Raw genomic sequence first — 22,776 nt, 5'->3', positions numbered from 1 at the left:
ATAAATCACTTTCTATTAGTGTAAATCCCTGATTAAATAGCGCTGTGGTGTGTGCTGGCATACTCTCTCTCTGTCTCCCCAAAGGACTTTGTAGGGTCCTGTCCTCAGTCAGAGCATTCCCTGTGTGTGTGCGGTGTGTCGGTACGGCTGTGTCGACTTGTTTGATGAGGAGGCTTATGTGGAGGCGGAGCAGGTGCCGATAAATGTGATGTCACCCCCTGCGGGGCCGACACCAGAGTGGGTGGATATGTGGAAGGTATTAACCGACAGTGTCAACTCCTTACATAAAAGGCTGGATGACGTAACAGCCATGGGACAGCCGGCTTCTCAGCCCGCGCCTGCCCAGGCGTCTCAAAGGCCATCAGGGGCTCAAAAACGCCCGCTACCTCAGATGGCAGACACAGATGTCGACACGGAGTCTGACTCCAGTGTCGACGAGGTTGAGACATATACACAATCCACTAGGGGCATCCGTTGCATGATTTCGGCAATGAAAAATGTGTTACACATTTCTGACATTAACCCAAGTACCACTAAAAAGGGGTTTTATGTTTGGGGAGAAAAAGCAGCTAGTGTTTTGTTCCCCCATCAGATGAATTGAATGAAGTGTGTGAAGAAGCGTGGGTTTCCCCCGATAAGAAACTGGTAATTTCTAAAAAGTTACTGATGGCGTACCCTTTCCCGCCAGAGGATAGGTCACGTTGGGAGTGTCAAAGTCAGAAAAATATCACGCTGCACGTTGCCATATATGCACCTCATGCGCGTGCCTGCTGCACGTGCACATTCTCTCCCGTGCGTGCGGATACACGCAGCCGCGTGATGGCGCCTTGGCCATGCGCTCGAGCGCGTGGTATGTGCATTTACGGTAGACTTTGTGTGCGTCTAGCGGGCGATTCAATCGTTTAATAATAGAACCAAATAGCTCGTTTTATAGATAATGTTCCCCTTAATGATAACTGTAAGTTTGGTTAATGTGACTTGTTCACGGACTTGGGAATCCCTCTTTACGTGGTACAAAGGGTCTGATTAAGGTTGAACAGCTGTGTCTGGTACCTAACTGAAGAGTATTTTAATAGCAATAATCCGGTGTTGGTTAGGTAAAGATTAATCGCTCCTGCGTGTAGTTATGACCATTAGTAGTTTCTGGACATATTCTATATTTGCAGTTCATTATCCATGCGGCGGGAATCCGGAGATTCCCACCCACCTGAGCTGTTTAAAATAGTCACAGCCCACCTGTTCAAACTAACCTATGACCTTTTGATATGATGCGAGGAGACATTCCTGTGTCCAATGAACAATGAGATTGTAGGTCCCTTTGTAGTATACTGTACCTAGTGTATATAAGGTCAGCCAGCCTGAACAGCTCTCCCACTCTCTCCACAAACGGTTTTCATATTGACAAACTCGGGGCTGGTACCAGGCTGCGCTGCGATCGTTCCCAGTGTGTGTGTAAGTAATTCTCTGTGATTATATCGCTCTTTGTTTGCATTGGCCACATTCTCTCTCTCTCTGTTTAGTTTAAGATTGTAACGTTATTGTATATTTCTGTCTAGATATTCTGTTAGAATTATATGTTAGTATGTAGTGTATGACTTGTAAACTGTTTTACCCCTTTTCAATATAACTAAAAGCTTGTTAGTAAAGGTGTTGGATCCTTAGCATGGTATCGTGTGTTCATTACATTGCAGAGAGTAATAGGAGCGTCTCGATCGCTCAAACAGCTTTAGTGTATACAAGGTTAAGCAGCGTTATATCGCTACAGTGTTTCAGTACAAGGTTTACAGTATAAGAATATCCTTTCTGTGTGTTACATTCAAGGTTTACTGATTGTCATCTTGCGAGCGTCAGCGCCGCTCGTGATCTCCTCGTGGTCTCGAGCGTCCGCTACGCTGATAGCATAGCATTACGGTTGTCACTCGCCTATAGCGTGCTCGACACCACGCATTAAGCTGTGAGCGAGCGTGCCGCATGTGCGTCTCGATCACGGCCTAGCGTATGTTACGCTAAATACGTACCCTTACGGTACCCCATACGCCAATTGCGTACTGTGTCTCTTACCCATTATTGTAAAGTTATAAGGTAATCATAAATCAGCATTATCAGGAGATATCCCCTAGGGTGGATAAGGCGCTCACACGTTTGTCAAAAAAAGGTGGCACTGCCGTCTCAGGATACGGCCACCTTGAAGGAGCCTGCTGATAGAAAGCAGGAGGAAATCCTGAAGTCTGTATATACATACTCAGGTACTATACTGAGACCTGCAATTGCCTCAGCATGGAGGTGTAGTGCTGCTGCAGCGTGGTCTGATACCCTGTCAGATAATATTGTTACCCTCGACAGGGATACTATTTTGCTAACCATAGAGCATATTAAAGACGTCATCTTATATAGGAGGGATGCACAGAGGGATATTTGCCGGCTGGCATCCAGAATTAATGCAATGTCCATTTCTGCTAGGAGGGTATTATGGACCCGGCAGTGGACAGGTGATGCTGATTCTAAAAGGCACATGGAGATTCTGCCTTATAAGGGTGAGGAATTGTTTGGGGATGGTCTCTCGGACCTCGTATCCACAGCAACATCTGGGAAGTCAAAATTTTTACCTCAGGTTCCCTCACAGCCTAAGAAAGCACCGTATTATCAGGTACAGTCCTTTCGGCCTCAGAAAAGCAAGCGGGTCCAAGGCGCTTCCTTTCTGCTAGAGGCAAGGGAAGAAGGAAAAAGGCTGCACCAGACAGCCAGTTCCCAGGATCAAAAATCTTCCCCCGCTTCCTCTAAGACCACAGCATGACGCTGGGCTCCACAGGCTGAGCCAGGTGCGGTGGGGGCGCGTCTCCGGAACTTCAGCGACCAGTGGGCTCGCTTACAGATGGATCCCTGGGTTCTGCAAGTAGTATCACAGGGATACAAGCTGGAGTTCGAGGCGACTCCCCCTCGCCGTTACCTCAAATCAGCCTTGCCTGCTGCCCTCAGAGAAAGGGAGGTAGTACTGGCGGCAATTCACAAGCTGTATCTTCAGCAGGTGATAATCAAGGTACCCCTCCTTCAACAGGGACGGGGTTACTATTCCACAATGTTGTGGTACCGAAACCAGACGGTTCGGTGAGACCCATTCTAAATTTAAAATCCTTGAACATTTATATAAAAAAGTTTAAGTTCAAAGTACCTCAAGGTTGTGGTACAGGACTGTCATTACCAATTCCAGACGTTGCCGTCTGGTCTGTCCACGGCACCGTGGGTATTTACCAAGGTAATGGCCGAAATGATGATGCTCCTCCGAAAGAAGGGAGTCATGATTATTCCGTACTTGGACGATCTCCTTATAAAGGCGAGGTCCAAAGAGCAGTTGCTAGTCGGCATGGCACTATCTCAGGAAGTGCTGCATCAGCACGGCTGGATTCTGAATATCCCAAAGTCGCAGCTGATTCCTGCGACGCGTCTGCTGTTCTTGGGCATGATTCTGGACACAGAACAGAAGAAGATATTTCTCCCGGAGGAGAAGGCCCAGGAATTATCATCTCTGGTCAGGGACCTCCTGAAACCAAAGCAGGTGTTGGTGCATCACTGCACGCGAGTCCTGGGAAAGATGGTAGCTTCTTACGAAGGAAGTCCCTTCGGCAGATTCCATGCAAGGATCTTCCAGTGGGATCTGTTGAACAAGTGGTCCGGATCGAATCTCCAGATGCATCGGTTAATCACCCTGTCCCCGAGGGCCAGGGTGTCTCTGCTGTGGTGGCTGCAGAGTGCTCATCTGCTCGAAGGCCGCAGATTCGGCATACAGGACTGGGTCCTGGTGACCACGGATGCAAGCCTCCGAGGTTGGGGGGCAGTCACCCAGGGAAGAAACTTCCAAGGACAATGGCCAAGTCAGGAAACTTCCTTACACATAAATATTCTGGAACTAAGGGACATTTACAACAACGCCCTGAGTCAAGCAGAACCCCTACTTCAAAACCAACCGGTTCTGATTCAGTCAGACAACATCACTGCGGTCGCCCATGTACACCGCCAGGGCGGCACAAGAAGCAGGGTGGCAATGGCAGAAGCCACAAGGATTCTTTGATGGTGGAGAATCACGTGATAGCACTGTCAGCAGTGTTCATTCCGGGAGTGGACAACTGGGAAGCAGACTTCCTCAGCAGGCACGACCTCCACCCGGGAGAGTGGGGACTTCATCCAGAAGTCTTCCAGCTGATTGTGAACCGTTGGGAACGGCCACAGGTGGACATGATGGCGTCCCGCCTCAACAAAAAGCTACAAAGATATTGCGCCAGGTCAAGGGACCCTCAGGCGATAGCTGTGGACGCTCTAGTGACACCGTGGGTGTACCAGTCGGTTTATGTGTTCCCTCCTCTTCCTCTCATACCCAAGGTACTGAGAATAATAAGAAGGAGAGGAGTAAGAACTATACTCATTGTTCCGGATTGGCCAAGAAGAGCTTGGTACCCAGAACTTCAAGAAATGATCTCAGAGGACCCTTGGCCTCTGCTGCTCAGACAGGACCTGCTACTGCAGGGGCCCTGTCTGTTCCAAGACTTACCGCGGCTGCGTTTGACGGCATGGCGGTTGAACACCGGATCCTAAAGGAAAAGGGCATTCCGGAGGAAGTAATTCCTACGCTGATTAAAGCTAGGAAGGATGTGACTGCAAAACATTATCACCGCATATGGCGGAAATATGTTGCTTGGTGTGAGGCCTGGAAGGCCCCAACGGAGGAATTTCAGCTGGGTCAATTTCTGCACTTCCTACAGTCAGGGGTGACTATGGGCCTCAAATTGGGTTCCATTAAGGTCCAGATTTTGGCTCTGTCGATTTTCTTCCAAAAAGAACTGGCTTCACTGCCTGAAGTTCAGACTTTTGTTAAAGGAGTGCTGCATATTCAGCCCCCTTTTGTGCCTCCAGTGGCACCTTGGGATCTCAACGTGGTGTTGGATTTCCTAAAGTCGCATTGGTTGAGCCACTTAAAACCGTGGAGCAAAAATATCTCACGCGGAAAGTGGTCATGCTGTTGGCCTTGGCTTCGGCCAGGCGTGTATCAGAATTGGCGGCTTTGTCATGTAAAAGCCCTTTTCTGATTTTTCATATGGATAGGGCGGAATTGAGGACTCGTTCCCAATTTCTTCCTAAGGTGGTATCAGCGTTTCATTTGAACCAACCTATTGTGGTGCCTGCGGCTACTCGGGACTTGGAGGATTCCAAGTTGCTGGACGTAGTCAGGGCCCTGAAAATCTATGTTTCCAGGATGGCTAGAGTCAGAAAAACTGACTCGCTATTTAATTTATCCTGTATGCACCCAACAAGCTGGGTGCTCCTGCTTCAAAGCAGACTATTGCTCGCTGGATCTATAGCACGATTCAACTTGCACATTCTGCGGCTGGACTTCCGCATCCTATATCAGTAAAAGCCCATTCCACGAGGAAGGTGGTCTCTTCTTGGGCGGCTGCCCGAGGGGTCTCGGCTTTACAGCTTTGCCGAGCTGCTACTTGGTCGGGTTCAAACACATTTGCAAAATTCTACAAATTTGATACCCTGGCTGAGGAGGACCTTGAGTTTGCTCATTCGGTGCTGCAGAGTCATCCGCACTCTCCCGCCCATTTGGGAGCTTTGGTATAATCCCCATGGTCCTTACGGAGTTCCCAGCATCCACTAGGACGTCAGAGAAAATAAGAATTTACTCACCGGTAATTCTATTTCTCGTAGTCCACAGTGGATGCTGGGCGCCCATCCCAAGTGCGGATTGTCTGCAATACTTGTATATAGTTATTGCCTAACTAAAGGGTTATTGTTATGAGCCATCTTTTCGTGAGGCTCAGTTGTTATTCATACTGTTAACTGGGTATAGTATCACGAGTTGTACGGTGTGATTGGTGTGGCTGGTATGAGTCTTACCCGGGATTCCAAATCCTTTCCTTATTGTGTCAGCTCTTCCGGGCACAGTTTCCTTAACTGAGGTCTGGAGGAGGGGCATAGAGGGAGGAGCCAGTGCACACCAGATAGTACCTAATCTTTCTTTTAGAGTGCCCAGTCTCCTGCGGAGCCCGCTATTCCCCATGGTCCTTACGGAGTTCCCAGCATCCACTACGGACTACGAGAAATAGAATTACCGGTGAGTAAATTCTTATTTTTTTTCATATGGGTAGTTCTGATGGGATCCGGATTGAAAGTCGACAGTAACTAGGTCGACAATGTCTAGGTCGACCACTATTGGTCGACAGTAACTAGGTCGACAGGGTGTCTAGGTCGACAGGGTCTTTAGGTTGACATGTTCTAGGTCGACAGGTCAAAAGGTCGACATGAGTTTTTCACAATTTTTTTCTTTTTTTGAACCTTTTCATACTTAACGATCCACGTGGACTACGATTGGAACGGTAATCTGTGCCGAGCAAAGCGGTAGCGGAGCGAAGGTACTATGCCCGAAGCATGGCGAGCGAAGCGAGCCATGCGAGGGGACGCGGTGCACTAATTGAGGTTCCCGGCCACTCTACGAAGAAAACGACACCAAAATAACATTAAAAACTCATGTCGACCTTTTGACCTGTCGACCTAGAACATGTCGACCTAAAGACCCTGTCGACCTAGACACCCTGTCGACCTAGTTACTGTCGACCAATAGTGGTCGACCTAGACATTGTCGACCTAGTTACTGTCGACTTTCAATACCACACCCAGTTCTGATGGACACAGTGGTATGGTATTTAAATGAGATTGTTGGAGTGGCCCAACTCAATAAGATGATGAAGGTGTTGTGGGGCAAGGTCCGGCTGAACCCACTCCTCTGCCTGGGTACTCTTCAGAGACCTAGCCAGGCAAAGGAAGGATTCAAAGAATTTTCTACATTTTGCACATCATGCATTGGAGGGCAGTCTAGTGCTAGACATGATCCCCTCCATAACTTGTTCTTTCAATCTCTGGCAGTGGTACACACTGATTGGACTATCCCTCCATGCTGAAACTTGCCAGCCAGCCCATGTACTGTATGTGTTGAGGTCACTATGTTTGCATCTGTCTCACGTGATTCTCTGTCTCTTGTGCATGTATAGTTTCCCACCCCAAGAAGTTATCATGACATACCATTCACTCAGGTGGTCTATGCCCTTCATGATTTAAATCCCAAGCGGTTCTTCATTAAGTATGCGCCAACGTCTAGGCTTCCTTAGCAAAGCAGAACCGGGACCATCGGAATGGATAAGCCAGAATAGCCGGGTACCCCTCACATGCTGGAGTTGCTTTGGTGGTACTTACATCACTATTTAATTTTCTATGCCTTCCTCTTGGTTAGGTATGGGATCTCTTCGCTTAGGATGCCAGAAGTCACAAGATCAACAGCAGAATCGCGACACCTGGTGGGTAAGTATGCTAACCTTCTCCCCCAACCCTAACCCTCCCCTTCCTGCAGCCTAACTGTAACCCTCCCTTCCCTCTCCCTAGTCCCAACTCCTTCCCCGCAGGCTAACCCTGACCCTCCCCTTCCTGCAACCTAACTGTAACCCTCCCTTCCCTTCCCCTAGTGCCTAACCCCAACTCCTTCCATGCAGGCTAACCCTAACCCTCCCTTTCCTGAAACCTAACTGTAACCCTCCCTTTCCTGAAACCTAACTGTAACCCTCCCTTCCCTCCCCCCAGTGCCTAACCCCAACTCCTTCCCCACAGGCTAACCCTAACCCTCCCTCCCTGGCATACTTTTACATTAGCCTATATCAAACTCTGCTATTATGGTTCACAGTGAAAAGGTCACTTTTGCTAGTAGTGCATAGGACTAGAGATGTGCACCGGAAATTTTTCGGGTTTTGTGTTTTGGTTTTGGATTCGGTTCCGCGGCCGTGTTTTGGATTCGGGCGCGTTTTGCCAAAACCTCCCTGAAAATTTTTTTGTCGGATTCGGGTGATTTTTTACAAAAAAACCTCAAAAACAGCTTAAATCATAGAATTTGGGGATAATTTTGATCCTATAGTATAATTAACCTCAATAACCATAATTTCAACTCATTTCCAGTCTATTCTGAACACCTCACACCTCACAATATTATTTTTAGTCCTAAAATTTGCACCAAGGTCGCTGAATGACTAAGCTAAGCGACCCAAGAGGGCGGCACAAACACCTGGCCCATCCAGGAGTGGCACTGCAGTGGCAGACAGGATGGAACTTAAAAAAATTGTCCCCAAACAGCACATGATGCAAAGAAAAGAGAAAAAGAGGTGCACTGTGGTCGCTGGACGGCTAAGCTAAGCGACACAAACACCTCAATGTCACAGGAATTATTTGTTCTAATCAATGGTATTATTGGTCCAAATCACTGGAAGAAAATTACAAAATCACTGGAATTATTCGTTCTAATCAATGGTATTATTGGTCCAAGTCACTGGAAGAAAATTACAAAATCACTGGAATTATTAATTCTAATCAATGGTATTATTGGTCCAAATCACTGGAAGAAAATGACAAAATCACTGGAATCATTTGGCAAGATCACTGTAATTAATAATTAATTATAAATCACTGATATTAATTGGTAAAATCTCGCTATCGCCTGCCTAGTGAAGTGGAATCTAGATGGGATTTTGTACCGGGGACACAATAACTTCATCAATTGTCTAAATCCCAATGCATTAATGGCGGAAAACGGGCGCACGTCTAACAGCGCACTAATTATACTGAGAACTGATTATACTGATAACTGATGATACTACGGAGAACTGACACTGAGCAGCGAGAACAGCACTGGACTATTGTACTGTAGTATACTGGTCACCACAATGCAGCACTGACACTGAGCACAGATATTAAGCACTGATCAGGATACTAGAAGTGACACAGAGCAGCAAGATACAGCAATGGCCTACTGTACTGTACTACTATATATACTGGTGGTCACCAAAATGCTGCACTGTACTACTATACTGCTCACAAACAATGCAGCACAGAATGGATACTTGAAGTGACACGGAGCTGCAAGATACAGCAATGGCCTACTGTACTGTACTACTATATATATATACTGGTGGTCCCCAAAATGCTGCACTGTACTACTATACTGCTCACAAACAATGCAGCACAGATATGTATACTTGAAGTGACACGGAGCTGCAAGATACAGCAATGGCCTACTGTACTGTACTACTATATATACTGGTGGTCCCCAAAATGCTGCACTGTACTACTATACTGCTCACAAACAATGCAGCACAGATATGGATACTTGAAGTGACACAGAGCTGCAAGATACAGCAATGGCCTACTGTATTGTACTACTATATATATATACTGGTGGTCCCCAAAATGCTGCACTGTACTACTATACTGCTCACAAATAATGCAGCACAGATATGGATACTTGAAGTGACACGGAGCTGCAAGATACAGCAATTTCCTACTGTACTGTACTACTATATATATATACTGGTGGTTCCCAAAATGCTGCACTGTACTACTATACTGCTCACAAACAATGCAGCACAGATATGGATACTTGAAGTGACACGGAGCTGCAAGATACAGCAATGGCCTACTGTACTGTACTACTGATAATGCTGATTTTGATTACCTTATAACCTTCACTATATGGGTAAGAGACTCAGTACGCAATTGGCGTATGGGGTACCGTAAGGGTACGCGCTTAGCGTAGCATATGCTCGGCCGTGATCGAGACGCACATGCGGCACGCTCGCTCACAGCTTAATACGTGGTGTCGAGCACGCTATAGGCGGGCTACCAGCGTAGCGGACGCTCGAGACCACGAGGAGATCACGAACGGCGCAGACGCTCACAGGATGACAATCAGTAAACCTTGAATGTAACACACAGGAAGGATACTCTTATGCTGTAAACCTTGTACTGAAATACTGCAGCGATATAACGCTGCTTAACCTTGTTAATCCTAAAGCTGTTTGAGCGATCGAGACGCTCCTATTACCCTCTGCAATGTAATGAACACACGATACCGTGCTAAGGTTCCAACACCTTTACTAACAAGCTTTTAGTTATATCGAAAAGGGGTAAACAGTTTACAAGTCATACACTACAAGCTAACCTATAATTCTAACAGAATATCTAGACAGAAATATACAATAACGTTACATTCTTATACTATAACAGAGAGAGAGAGAGAGAGAGAGAGTGAATGGCCAATACAAACAAAGAGCGAGTTGATTACAGAGAATTACTTACACACACTGGGAACGATCGCTGTGCTATTCCTGGTACCAGCTCCAAGTTAGTCAATATGAAAACCGTTTGTGGAGTGAGAGTGAGCTGCCCAGGCTGGCTGATCTTATATACACTGCATACAGTATACTACAAAGAGACCTATAATCTCATTGTTCATTGGACACAGGAATGTCTCCTCGCATCATAACAAAAGGTCATAGGTTAGTTTGAACAGGTGGGCTGTGACTATTACAAACAGCTCAGGTGGGAGGGAATCGCCGGATTCCCGCCGCATGGATAATGAACTGCAATATAAGAAATGTCCAGAAACTACTAATGGCCATAACTATATGCAGGAGCGATTAATCTTTACCTAACCAACACCAGATTGTTGCTATTAAAATACTCTTCGGTTAGGTACCAAACACATCTGCTCAAACCCTGTCTGGCCCTTCGTACAACAAAAAGAGGAATTCCTTTGTCCAGGGACCAACTACACTAACCAAACTTACTGTTACTATTAAGGGGAACATTATCTATTAAACCTGCTATATGGATTTATTAAGTAGCGATTGTGTCGCACGCCCGTAGGGGCGCCGTCACGCAACTGCGAATATGTGCACGCACGCCAGAGAAAGGGCATGTGCAGCGGGCGAGCGCATGAGGTGAATATATGGCAACGTGCAGCATGATATTTTTCTGACTTTGACAGTCCACCCTTTGGCAGTCATCAATAACTGCCACTTCCTAAAACAGTTCAAAAAGAGAAAAATATATGTCATATGTAATACATTTCTATGATTGGGTAAGGGTGAAGAGAAGAAGGTGGGAAAAAAGTATGACCTAGTGAAATAGTAGAAGCATGTGTGTATGAGTCCATGTTTGAGGGGTCATGTATCATCGTGCCGTACGTGTTTTAAATTAAGCTTCGAGGTATTGCGAAGTATACATTTGAATTCCTTCTTATCCCGTATTACGGGTCTGTGGATGGGCTGTCAAACTTTACCGAGCTCTTTTCGGCTTTTGGTTTTTAACAAAATGGGGGAGCACATTTTAGTTGATGATACATGATTGGGGGAATATGTGAGTGCTGATATCTGTGCCTATATTCCCTATCGACTATGTGTGTCATTACCTGAAGGTTGTAGAAATGGAGATAAGAAGCAATTATGGAAAATGCAGTCATAAACTATGTGAGTTTAATATACATTTGCTGATTGAGGTCTTGTCTGATGTCTTGTCTCGATGTACATGTTGACTGTAGTCTCCCGATGCTTTTGCTATAAATGCTGAGCAAAAAGCTTTCTCAATGTCCATAGACTTACAATCTTTAAAGTATTGGGCTATCGTAAAAGTTCAAGTCACTAGGGAAAATGGGGGTCTATGGCATTGTCCATCAATGGTCTGTGTAAAAGGTTGTCAAATTCTTCTTCCAAGCGGATGTCTTTGTACCTTGGAGGAAAACAAAGGTGAAACGGGTGAAAGAAACGGACCGTGGAATCACATTTTCATCACAACATTGTCTCTATCGTTGGGTCATACATCAAATTTGTTGTTGTTAATATCTTTCATTTTGTTATGGGATACAGTCATTACTTCAGGCAGTACTTTTCCAATATAACATAACCCTTCTGAGTTTGGGGCAAGCCACTTATACGCCTTCCTCCCGCATATGAAATATGCATCATCGGGGAGAACATATGGGACGGAGTATGACATTACCATGTTACAAATTTTCCATGTGAAATCTCCTAACCCTAATTCTCCCATCTGTTTAGTACACGTATCAGTTTGTACGATCTGTGCACAGTATCCTGGTGATACTTCTCCAACTCGCATGACCCTACTTCCTAAGGTGTACCTATACCGAAAGAATTTCCTATGGTCGGCTATCTGGCGTATAAGTTCTGTGTCTATGGGCATTCTGTCGGCTCTGTGTGAAAATGTCATGGTTTGGTTACTCCATGACACTTCCCAATTTCCCGGCTTTCGGGGATTGGAAATGTTAAAGCACACTAAGGACCTATCCACATGATATTGGTGGAGCTTCAAACTAGGAGGACTAGAGATATTAAACCTCTTGTCCACCGGCCTCCCACCACTTAGCTCAAGCACCTCTCCTACAGTTAATGGGAATGGTACTAGTCCTGATTTGCTATGACCTTGAGGCACTTGAGAGCATACCCCACAGTCTGTCTGGTTTAACACTTTACCCACTAAGGAGTGATAGTCACTCAATGGATGCCGGTCCATGTGGACATTAAAACTGGACTGACATTTCTTTATGCACCCATCCTCAACTATATTGTCACAATGCCTACAGATGCAGTTCTCTTCAGCTAACAATCCTTCACAATGTCTACAAATAACATGGCTGCTAGATCGTTTTCTGGTACTCGCCTTTGCTTGGTGATTGTGTTGCTATTGGAAATTTACGCCTCCGTCTCAGTCATCAGAAACCCATTCTGGATCCTTTCTCGACCTCACTGGTACTCTCACCGAAACAGACTGCTCTGGTCAACATCATGGTCAACAGGAAAACACAGACTGCAGTCTCTTGGGGCGAGTCCATCTTACAGGAGGAGAAAGAGAAATTTGTAATGGGGGTACAAAAAATACTTTGAGGGGAAAGAAAAATGTTACGATGTCTTATGTCCTCTAGTCTTGTTGTTCTTCTTGCTCTGCTGTCATCTCAAAGGTGCTGTCTATCAGTCTTCCAAACGAACACTCCGGTGATACAATATTCCTTCCAAATCAGCGATCTCTCTGTAAGGAGCAAAAATCCTGCATTACCATTTGTCTAACTGATGTGTGACATACCATCTTTAAAACATGAGAAAGAAGAGAAGAGAGAAAAACAAACGAGAGAGAGAACAATTCATCACATTTTGCATTAAACAACAAAAAAAAAATTGTTAGATCTTCCGTTCACCATCAGGCTGTCACACCAACACTTCCACTGGTGTCCTTGCGAAGTCCCCTCCCCACCAGTATTTCCACTCCCCACCGTTTTGCGCCTGGCCAGGACACACCGATGTCGGTAGGTCACACTGGGGTTTGGTAGACTTCTGCAAGGACCAAATAGCTATGTGATGTTTGAGTTCTGCCGATGAACATCAGAGATGGGGAAGAAAAAAAACATTTACAGATAAATTTACAACGTTCTCCCGGCCGTTCCTGTGCCTTCAAGGAACTGACCTCCCAATATCATTAACTGTAACCTCAGGCTTACTATCAGTCCTAATGATCACCTTTCTTGACTGCATGTTACAGGTGCGGCCCAAACTCCTTCCTATATGATCCCTGATTACAATTTGCTGTGTCATAACATTGCTCATATCTTTGTCTAGGGGGTTTATATGATTTTTTTTTTCTACTTCTTGATCCACAATCTCTTGCAAAATGACCTTCTTTCTGGCAATTATAACACCTTATCACCTTTGACTTACCCACAGGGATCTGGGGCTTCTTACTTCTCTGTGTTTCCCTGTGCTTGATGATGTTTTGCTCATGCCCAACAGCGGACTTCCTAAATGCAGTCACTGAGTTATTTCTCCAGTATGGATTGGTGGTCTGTATCCTTGCTCTCAACACTTCCTTTAAACCTTCCATCAACACAAATACTGCTACTTCTCTGTGCGGTGCACTTGTTTCGATGTTTTCTATACCTGTATACCTAGTCATGTCCTGCAATGCCCGGTGGAAATAATTAGAAGTACTTTCCCCTTCGTTTTGTCTTATAGAGAAGATTTTGTTCCACTCGACAATGGCTGGGAAATATACTTCTAACTGTCGGTTGATCTGCTTAATACATTCCTGATTGTGTTCCTCCGTACAAGGTACCTCCGTGTCTAATTTACAATCAGCAATAAATTTCGCAGGGTCAACACTGGAGGGCAAACATGCCCTCAGCACTGTCCGCCAATCTTTGTTGGTGGGTTCTGTGGAGTTTCCTAGTTCTTTAATAAACCTTTGACATGCAACTAGATCTTTCCTAGGATCAGGAAATTCAGACATAATTGACCCTTATTCTGTCCGAGACCAGGGACGGCGCATTGCACTGTCCTTGACGGGAATGATTCCCTGAGCGTCAGTCTTCCCATTGGGGACTGTGATCACCCTGACAGGACTAAATTCAATTACATCATCTTGTGTTGGTTCTACAATATGAGGTACATTTGTTTGTGCGTGATATATAACACTGTACGTACCTGTGGACACGACCTCACCTGACCCTCCATTAGGGGGTTTAAATACTGCCTTTACCGAATTGGTCGCGTCCACCTGGATGTCTTGTGTGATGGCTGCTGGAAAAGGTGCCGACATTGTGCTGGGCTCACTTTCTTGCTGGTAATCCTGAGGGAAGTTTAACATGGAGTGCAACTTGCACGGGTTAACAGTTGTATATTTAACAGTTTTACTTTTATCATTGTTACATTTGTTACACTTATCCTTATCATCTATAATACAGTTGCTAAGTGCATTTTTATCATACACCAGTGTGCCATTCTCTGTAAACACCTTCTCTCCCGTTGCCATATTTTTCTTACCACAGTGAGAGTCAGCTGTGTAAGCTAATTCTACTTGTATTTCACTTTCCCGTTGCCATAACTGTAAACAATCATTTTGTCTAATCCTCTGCTTGGCAGATTTTATTAGACCTATCCTTTTTCGTAGGCTCTGCAATACCTCAGGGTTCAGACTGCCTACCCGGGGAGACTGCTCCCCATCATCCTCTGTCATTCGTTCCCATTCTTTGAATACCTGTGTGTGTGACCGTGCTGACCCTTTGGGCCAACAACAACCAACGTGAACCCTTGTTGGTCGTCCCTTCTTTGAACAACTGGCCCCCATTGTTTGCAGATATTGCTGTCTCAGCAAATTCTTACAAAACAAACCACGTTGCCCGCGGTAAGGCGACGGTGAAAGTTCCACTAGTGCCTCCACTCACTCTGCGCCCCAATTGGCCAATCCAATCCGTGGGATCTTTTGTAACCTCTATTTACTGGGGCGCGTGGGAGTATGCGATCCCTCCCCAGTAAGTATTGGTCGTTGGAGATTTCCTGAGTGAGCAGTGAAACTCCCTTAAAATAACAAAAACCTACACAAATCACGTTAGAATGTACAAATAGCGTTTATGATCCCACAGTAAAATTTTAATGGGTATCAAGATAACAAACTAATGCACACAATTACGTGCGGTCCAGTCGTACTGTGCATAAATAACTTAATATTTATACGCTTTACGACCAATGGAATCGGTTGTTTAGGCTGCGAAACCTTCAGCCGGAGCTTAATTCTATATGGGTAATACGCAAAACCCCTCGGGCTGCGCTTAATCCTTCGCAGTCCTTTTGTCTACGAATACTACTTGCTCCTTTTACCTTGTATAATGTTAACGCGGGCAAGCCAGTCCACGCCACCAAGTGTCCACTCACCTGATGTGGTCTCCGACGGGATCCCTATTTGTGGGTTCACAAAAATAATACTTTAAGTTCCACGCTCACTCCTACTCACTCATATACACACTGATCTTTCTGTACAGAAATTCCTTTCATACAGGCAGGGGTCCAATCCCTGGGTCTTGCAATAGAAAAAGGTTTTCTTTTAACTAATACTTTTTTTGGAAAGACTGAACAAACCTGTGCTATTATCAGGTGGCTATACTATACCGCCCACACTAAACAAGGTTATTGTGTGATTTGAGTCTCAGTGGGCGTATCCGTACGCTCCGTTGCGTAAACACGCCACGTGCGTATGCCTTTGCGTCACGTACGTGATTTCGCACGTTGTCCGAGACACGTATGCACAAAGTTCAGATATGCCCACAGCGACACAACCAACACGCTTCTATAAATGTAAACGATGTTCAACTGTAATCGCTTACCGTACACCACACAGTATTTGCTATGCTGTGTGCGTGTCCTTTACAATTATTCCCTTAAAAATTATCCTATTTAATCTCAACTAAATAGCACCAGATTTCCTCAGCACATGTCTAATAATCAATTCTAATGGCAACAAGGGAGTGAGATACAACAATGTAGATATGTGCGTGTGTGTACACAAAACAGAAATAAACAGTTTTAAAAGATAATAGCGTATTGTTCTTACCTCCGGTTCCGGATTCCACCAGCACTCCTACAACGTAGCGAAACAGACGCTTATCTAGCCAGCACTACTGCCTTCCCGCCCTTGCTGGCAGATAACGTTTGTTTTCGTTAGTGCGGATATGTGGAGGACGGACGAGCCCCCAATTGATAATGCTGATTTTGATTACCTTATAACCTTCACTATATGGGTAAGAGACTCAGTACGCAATTGGCGTATGGGGTACCGTAAGGGTACGCGCTTAGCGTAGCATACGCTCGGCCGTGATCGAGACACACATGCGGCACGCTCGCTCACAGCTTAATGCGTGGTGTCAAGCATGCTATAGGCGGGCGACTACCGTAATGCTACGCTACCAGCGTAGCGGACGCTCGAGACCACGAGGAGATCACGTACGGCGCAGACGCTCACAGGATGACAATCAGTAAACCTTGAATGTAACACACAGAAAGGATACTCTTATGCTGTAAACCTTGTACTGAAATACTGCAGCGATATAACGCTGCTTAACCTTGTTAATCCTAAAGCTGTTTGAGCGATCGAGACGCTGCTATTACCCTCTGCAATGTAATGAACACACGATACCGTGCTAAGGTTCCAACACCTTTACTAACAAGCTTTTAGTTATATCGAAAAGGGGTAAACAGTTTACAAGTCATACACTACAAGCTAACATATAATTCTAACAGAATATCTAGACAGAAATATACAATAACGTTACAATCTTATACTATAACAGAGAGAGAGAGAGTGAATGGCCAATACAAACAAAGAGCGAGTTGATTACAGAGAATTACTTACACACACTGGGAACGATCGCTGTGCTATTCCTGGTACCAGCTCCAAGTTAGTCAATATGAAAACCGTTTGTGGAGTGAGAGTGAGCTGCCCAGGCTGGCTGATCTTATATACACTGCATACAGTATACTACAAAGGGACCTATAATCTCATTGTTCATTGGACACAGGAATGTCTCCTCGCATCATAACAAAAGGTCATAGGTTAGTTTGAACAGGTGGGCTGTGACTATTACAAACAGCTCAGGTGGGAGGGAATCGCCGGATTCCCGCCGCATGGATAATGAACTGCAATATAAGAAATGTCCAGAAACTACTAATGGCCATAACTATATGCAGGAGCGATTAATCTTTACCTAACCAACACCGGATTGTTGCTATTAAAATACTCTTCGGTTAGGTACCAAACACATCTGCTCAAACCCTGTCTGGCCCTTCGTACAACAAAAAGAGGAATTCCTTTGTCCAGGGACCAACTACACTAACCAAACTTACTGTTACTATTAAGGGGAACATTATCTATTAAACCTGCTATATGGATTTATTAAGTAGCGATTGTGTCGCTCGCTAGACGCACACAAACTCTACCGTAAATGCACATACCATGCGTTCAAGCGCACGCCCGTAGGGGCGCCGTCACGCAACTGTGAATATGTGCACGCACGCCAGAGAAAGTGCATGTGCAGCGGGCGAGCGCATGAGGTGAATATATGGCAACGTGCAGCATGATATTTTTCTGACTTTGACACTACTATATATATATACTGCTGGTCACCAAAATGCTACACTGTACTACTATACTGCTCACAAACAATGCAGCACAGATATATATACTTGAAGTGACACGGAGCTGCAAGATACAGCAATGGCCTACTGTACTGTACTACTATATATATATACTGGTGGTCCCCAAAATGCTGCACTGTACTACTATATAGTATACTGGTCACACAACAATGCAGCAGATATTGAGCACTGATCATCAGGATACTGTCTAGAACGGAGACTGAGACGGAGCTGCAAGATACAGCAATGGCCTACTGTACTGTACTACTATAATACTGGTGGTCACCACAATGCAGCACACTGAGCACAGATATTTGCAGCACACAGAGCACAGATATTGAGCTTTTCAGGCAGAGAACGTTGCCACGTCCTCTCCGCTCAATCCCCAATGCACGAGTGAAAATGGCGGCGACGCGCGGCTCTTTTCGCGAGATTCCGACAGCGGGATGATGACATAGAAACATAGAAACATAGAAACATAGAATTTGACGGCAGATAAGAACCACTTGGCCCATCTAGTCTGCCCCTTTTTTATTTTATCCTTTAGGCAATCTCAACCCTTTTTTAACCTTAATTCTTTGTAAGGATATTCATATGCCTGTCCCAAGCATGTTTAAATTGCTCTACAGTCTTAGCCTCTACCACCTCTGATGGGAGGCTATTCCACTTATCCACTACCCTTTCTGTGAAGTAATTTTTCCTTAAATTTCCCCTGAACCTCCCCCCCTCCAGTCTCAATGTATGCCCTCGAGTTCTAATACTTCTTTTCCTTTGAAGAATGTTTCCCTCCTGAACTTTGTTAAGACCCTTGATATATTTGAAAGTTTCTATCATGTCCCCCCTTTCCCTTCTCTCCTCCAAACTATACATGTTAAGATCTTTTAGCCTTTCCGGGTAAGTTTTGTGATGTAGGCCATGCACCATTTTAGTTGCCCTTCTTTGTACACTCTCTAATGTATTTATATCCTTCTGGAGATAGGGTCTCCAGAAATGGACACAGTATTCCAGATGGGGCCGTACCAATGACCTATACAGTGGCATTATCACTTCTTTTTTCCTGCTACTGATTCCTCTCCCTATGCAACCAAGCATCTGACTTGCCTTTCTCATTGCTTTGTTGCATTACTTTCCTGCCTTCAAGTCACTTGAAATAGTGACTCCTAAATCTCTTTCCTCCTCAGTAGTTTCCATTATAGTACCCTTGATACTATACTTAGCCTTTGGGTTTTTGAGACCTAAGTGCATGATTTTGCATTTTTTAGCATTAAGCTGTAGTTGTCATGTTCTTGACCATTTCTCAAGCCTACCTAGGTCATTAATCATTTGTTTGACCCCTCCCGGTGTGTCTACCCTGTTGCATATCTTTGTATCATCTGCAAAAAGGCATATCTTCCCTTCAATACCATCTGCAATGTCACCAACAAAGATTTTAAAGAGAACTGGACCAAGTACAGATCCCTGGGGTACTCCACTGGTAACATTTCCCTCCATAGATTGCACTCCATTAACTACGACTGTCTGTTTCCTATCCTGCAACCAGGTTCTTATCCATTTAACTGATTTATAATCCACCCCCACGCTTTCAAGTTTATTTAGCAGTCTGCGATGTGGGACAGTGTCAAATGCCTTACTAAAGTCTAGATATGCTACATCTACAGCTCCCCCTTGATCTATTATTTTCATCACAGAGTCAAAAAAGTCAATAAGATTTGTTTGGCATGATCTCCCACCAGTAAATCCATGCTGTTTTGGATCCTGTAAGTTGTTTGATTTAAGATATTCCACTACTCTTTCTTTTGATAGTTTTTCCATTACTTTCCCTACTACTGATGTAAGGCTTACTGGTCTGTAGTTACTTGCTTCTTCCTTGCTTCCACTTTTGTGCAGTGGAACTACATTTGCTCTTTTCCAGTCCTCTGGAATAGCACCTGTATGTAGTGACTGGTTAAATAATTCTGTTAAAGGTGTAACCAGCACATCTTTTAGCTCTTTGAGTATCCTTGGGTGTATCCCATCTGGTCCCATTTCTTTATCCACTTTTAGTTTTGAAAGTTCTGTTAGGACCTTCTCCCCTGTAAATGTATTTTCATCTACCTTATTTTTATGAATGTCCTTGCAACTTAACTGTGGCCAAATCCCTTCTTCTGTTGTAAATACTGAGCAAAAATAATTATTTAGGTGATCTGCTATTGCCTTGTCTCCCTCCACCAAATGCTCACTCTCTGTCTTAAGTCTTATTATTCCTCCATTTGATTTTCTCCTTTCACTTATATACTTTAAAAAAGTTTTGCCCCCTTTATCTACTGACTGGGCCATTTTCTTCTCAGCTTCTGCCTTTGCACGTCTGATCACTTTCTTAGCATCCTTCCGTCTGTCCAGATACACCTCTTTGTCGTTATTATTTTGAGTCTGTTTGTATTTCCTAAAAGCCATCTTATTTGCTTTCGCACTAGTTGATACTTCTTTTGTGAACCACACTGGCTTCCTTTTCTTGGTGCTTTTCCTAACCATTTTGATACAAAGGTCTGTTGCACTTAGTATTGCACTTTTCAGTTTTTTCCACCTCTCCTGCACTCCTTCCAAGTTCCTCCAGTCTGCCAATTAATCACTTAAACATCTCCCCATTTTTGCAAAGTCAGCATTTCTAAAATCCAACACCATTGTTTTTGTGTGACAAGAGTTGGATCCTGTCTTTATACTAAACCATACTGCTTGATGATCACTGGATCCCAGGTGCTCACCCACATATATATCAGATATCCTATCACCATTTGTAAGAAGTAGATCTAATATTGAGTCTTTGCGAGTAGGCTCCCTCACCAATTGCTTGAGAGATGCTCCCTGTAAGGAATGTAGAAATTTGCCACTTGTAGCTGAACTTGCAAAAGACCCCTCCCAATTTACATCAGGTAAATTAAAGTTTCCCATGATTATGACTTCTCCCTTTAAAGCCATTTTAGAGATGTCCAACAATAGGTTCCTGTCCAAATCCTGCCCCTGGCCTGGTGGTCTATAGATCACCCCAATGCGAATAATGTCCTTCTTCCCAGTTTCTATGGTGACCCAAAGGGCCTCAGTTTTGGCTTCAATATTTTGTATTAAAGTAGCATTTATGCTTTTTTTCACATACATTGCTACCCCTCCTCCTATTCTTCCTATTCTATCCTTCCTAAATAAATTGTATCCTGGTATAGCTATGTCCCAGTCATGATTCTCATTGCACCAAGACTCTGTAATTGCCACAAAATCCAGGATATCCCTTGTCATTATTGCAATTAGCTCTGGAATTTTGTCTCCTAAGCTCCTAGCATTTGCAGACATAGCTTTAAGAATTTTGTCTGTGCATTTGTTATTAGTAGCCATGTCCAGAGCATACAAAATAAATGACAAGTTTAAAGTTGAAATTACCTGTTTGGGGATGTTGCTCAGTATTTGTTTTCTTTTACTAATCAGTAATCATACTCTGTCCTTTACACCATGACTACACCTTACTAAATATAAAGATATAGTACACCTGACCACAATGGGTAAATGTTCAAAGGAGGTAAACACCAGTCAGTATGCAATAATAAACTGTTTTACTGAGTAACTTCCCCACACATGCAATGACATTTACAAGAAATCATTACATCAAGAAACATTCATAAGTTTGCATAAGAGAGAACTGTAGTGAGCAGATTTGGGATGCCTTTTCATAGGTTTTTAAAAACAGATAATATGCATAAGATGAATTACATACTTTTGAGGCATTAAGGCAGACCATTTGTGGTAGTGTTGGTGTGTTGATGTTTCCCTTCTGTTTTCCTTCGGTTTAATGCAGGTATAACGCTATTTTTATAATAACACTTTTATTTCAGCACTTCTATGGAAGCACTACCAGCCGATGGCTATCCAGCCGTATACTAGACTTTAAATAGGAACAATATCCATGTGAATGCAATGGTTGCAAACTCCACCCAATACAAACCCCCTTTAAGCTAAGGCCATAAATTAGCTTAGAAAAACAGACATTACATACCAATAAGGCAGCTAGCTATATCTTTACACAGAGAAAAACATACAACAACAAAAACTCACTTTTTCAATATACCTAAACTATTCAATCATGATATTCATTTGAGATAATCAGCAAATGCAGTACAACTTGCTGGGATGTGCAGTTCCACGAATCATGACGTTCGATCTCGTTCGGGTTAACCGGACCCGTGAAAAACACGTGAAGTTCGGGGGGGTTTCGGATCTCGAGAACCGAACCCGCTCATCTCTACATAGGACTGACTAAAAAGTAAGTATTTTATGTATAAGTTGAGCCTGGTGCTGCCTTGGGTAGCAGCAAACTGAGCAAACCAGAAGGAATCATGAGAGATGAGAAAAAGAGCAGATCCACAGACTGCACATGTCAGGAGTCAGACAGGAAGCAAGAAGTACAGGAGCTGGCAACATGATCCAGAGGTCACACTAGTTGTTATACCAGCAGCATGCTATTGCTAGTCTGGAAGTATTTATAGACATGCTTGAACTTTACAGGACTAATAATCATGAGTAATTGGGCGCACACAGACAATGTGTAGCCAGAGCTTTGCTGCAATGCTGGGACGTAACTGCTGCCTACAAATATAACCAGCCTGTGTAATCTGCTTATAGAGACCCATGCAAGTCAAGGGGTTTTCAAGACATGCTTCTCGTCAGCAGGGATTCATGTTTTCCGGGGACTGATTATTTCTACAGTATTTATTTTTAACTTGACTCAAAAAAACAAACAAATCTGGTTACATCTGTACGTATGCCATTGGGCTGGAGCAATAGATCACAGATCCTGATGTTTTTACATCCACCAATTCAAACCATACTGTAAGGAACCACATTAAAGAGAAAAAAAATAAATCATTACTAATCGTGCATAATAGATTGTGTATATACACTGCTCAAAAAAATA

General features: G+C 44.1%; 1 long non-coding RNA gene across 1 annotated transcript in view; it reads right to left on the bottom strand.

Moving 5' to 3' along the window:
• Positions 1-22,249, bottom strand: part of LOC134929324 (uncharacterized) — a 56,195-nt gene extending 33,946 nt beyond the window's left edge. The window contains exon 1 of the long non-coding RNA XR_010178471.1: positions 21,918-22,249. This is a non-coding gene — a long non-coding RNA (uncharacterized LOC134929324). The remainder of the gene's footprint in view (positions 1-21,917) is intronic.
• Between the last annotated feature and the right edge of the window lie 527 nt (positions 22,250-22,776).

The sequence above is a fragment of the Pseudophryne corroboree genome, chromosome 5 (genome assembly GCF_028390025.1).
Source record: "Pseudophryne corroboree isolate aPseCor3 chromosome 5, aPseCor3.hap2, whole genome shotgun sequence".
In the NCBI taxonomy this organism is placed as follows: domain Eukaryota; kingdom Metazoa; phylum Chordata; class Amphibia; order Anura; family Myobatrachidae; genus Pseudophryne; species Pseudophryne corroboree.
This window is presented reverse-complemented; position numbering and strand designations above follow the sequence as displayed.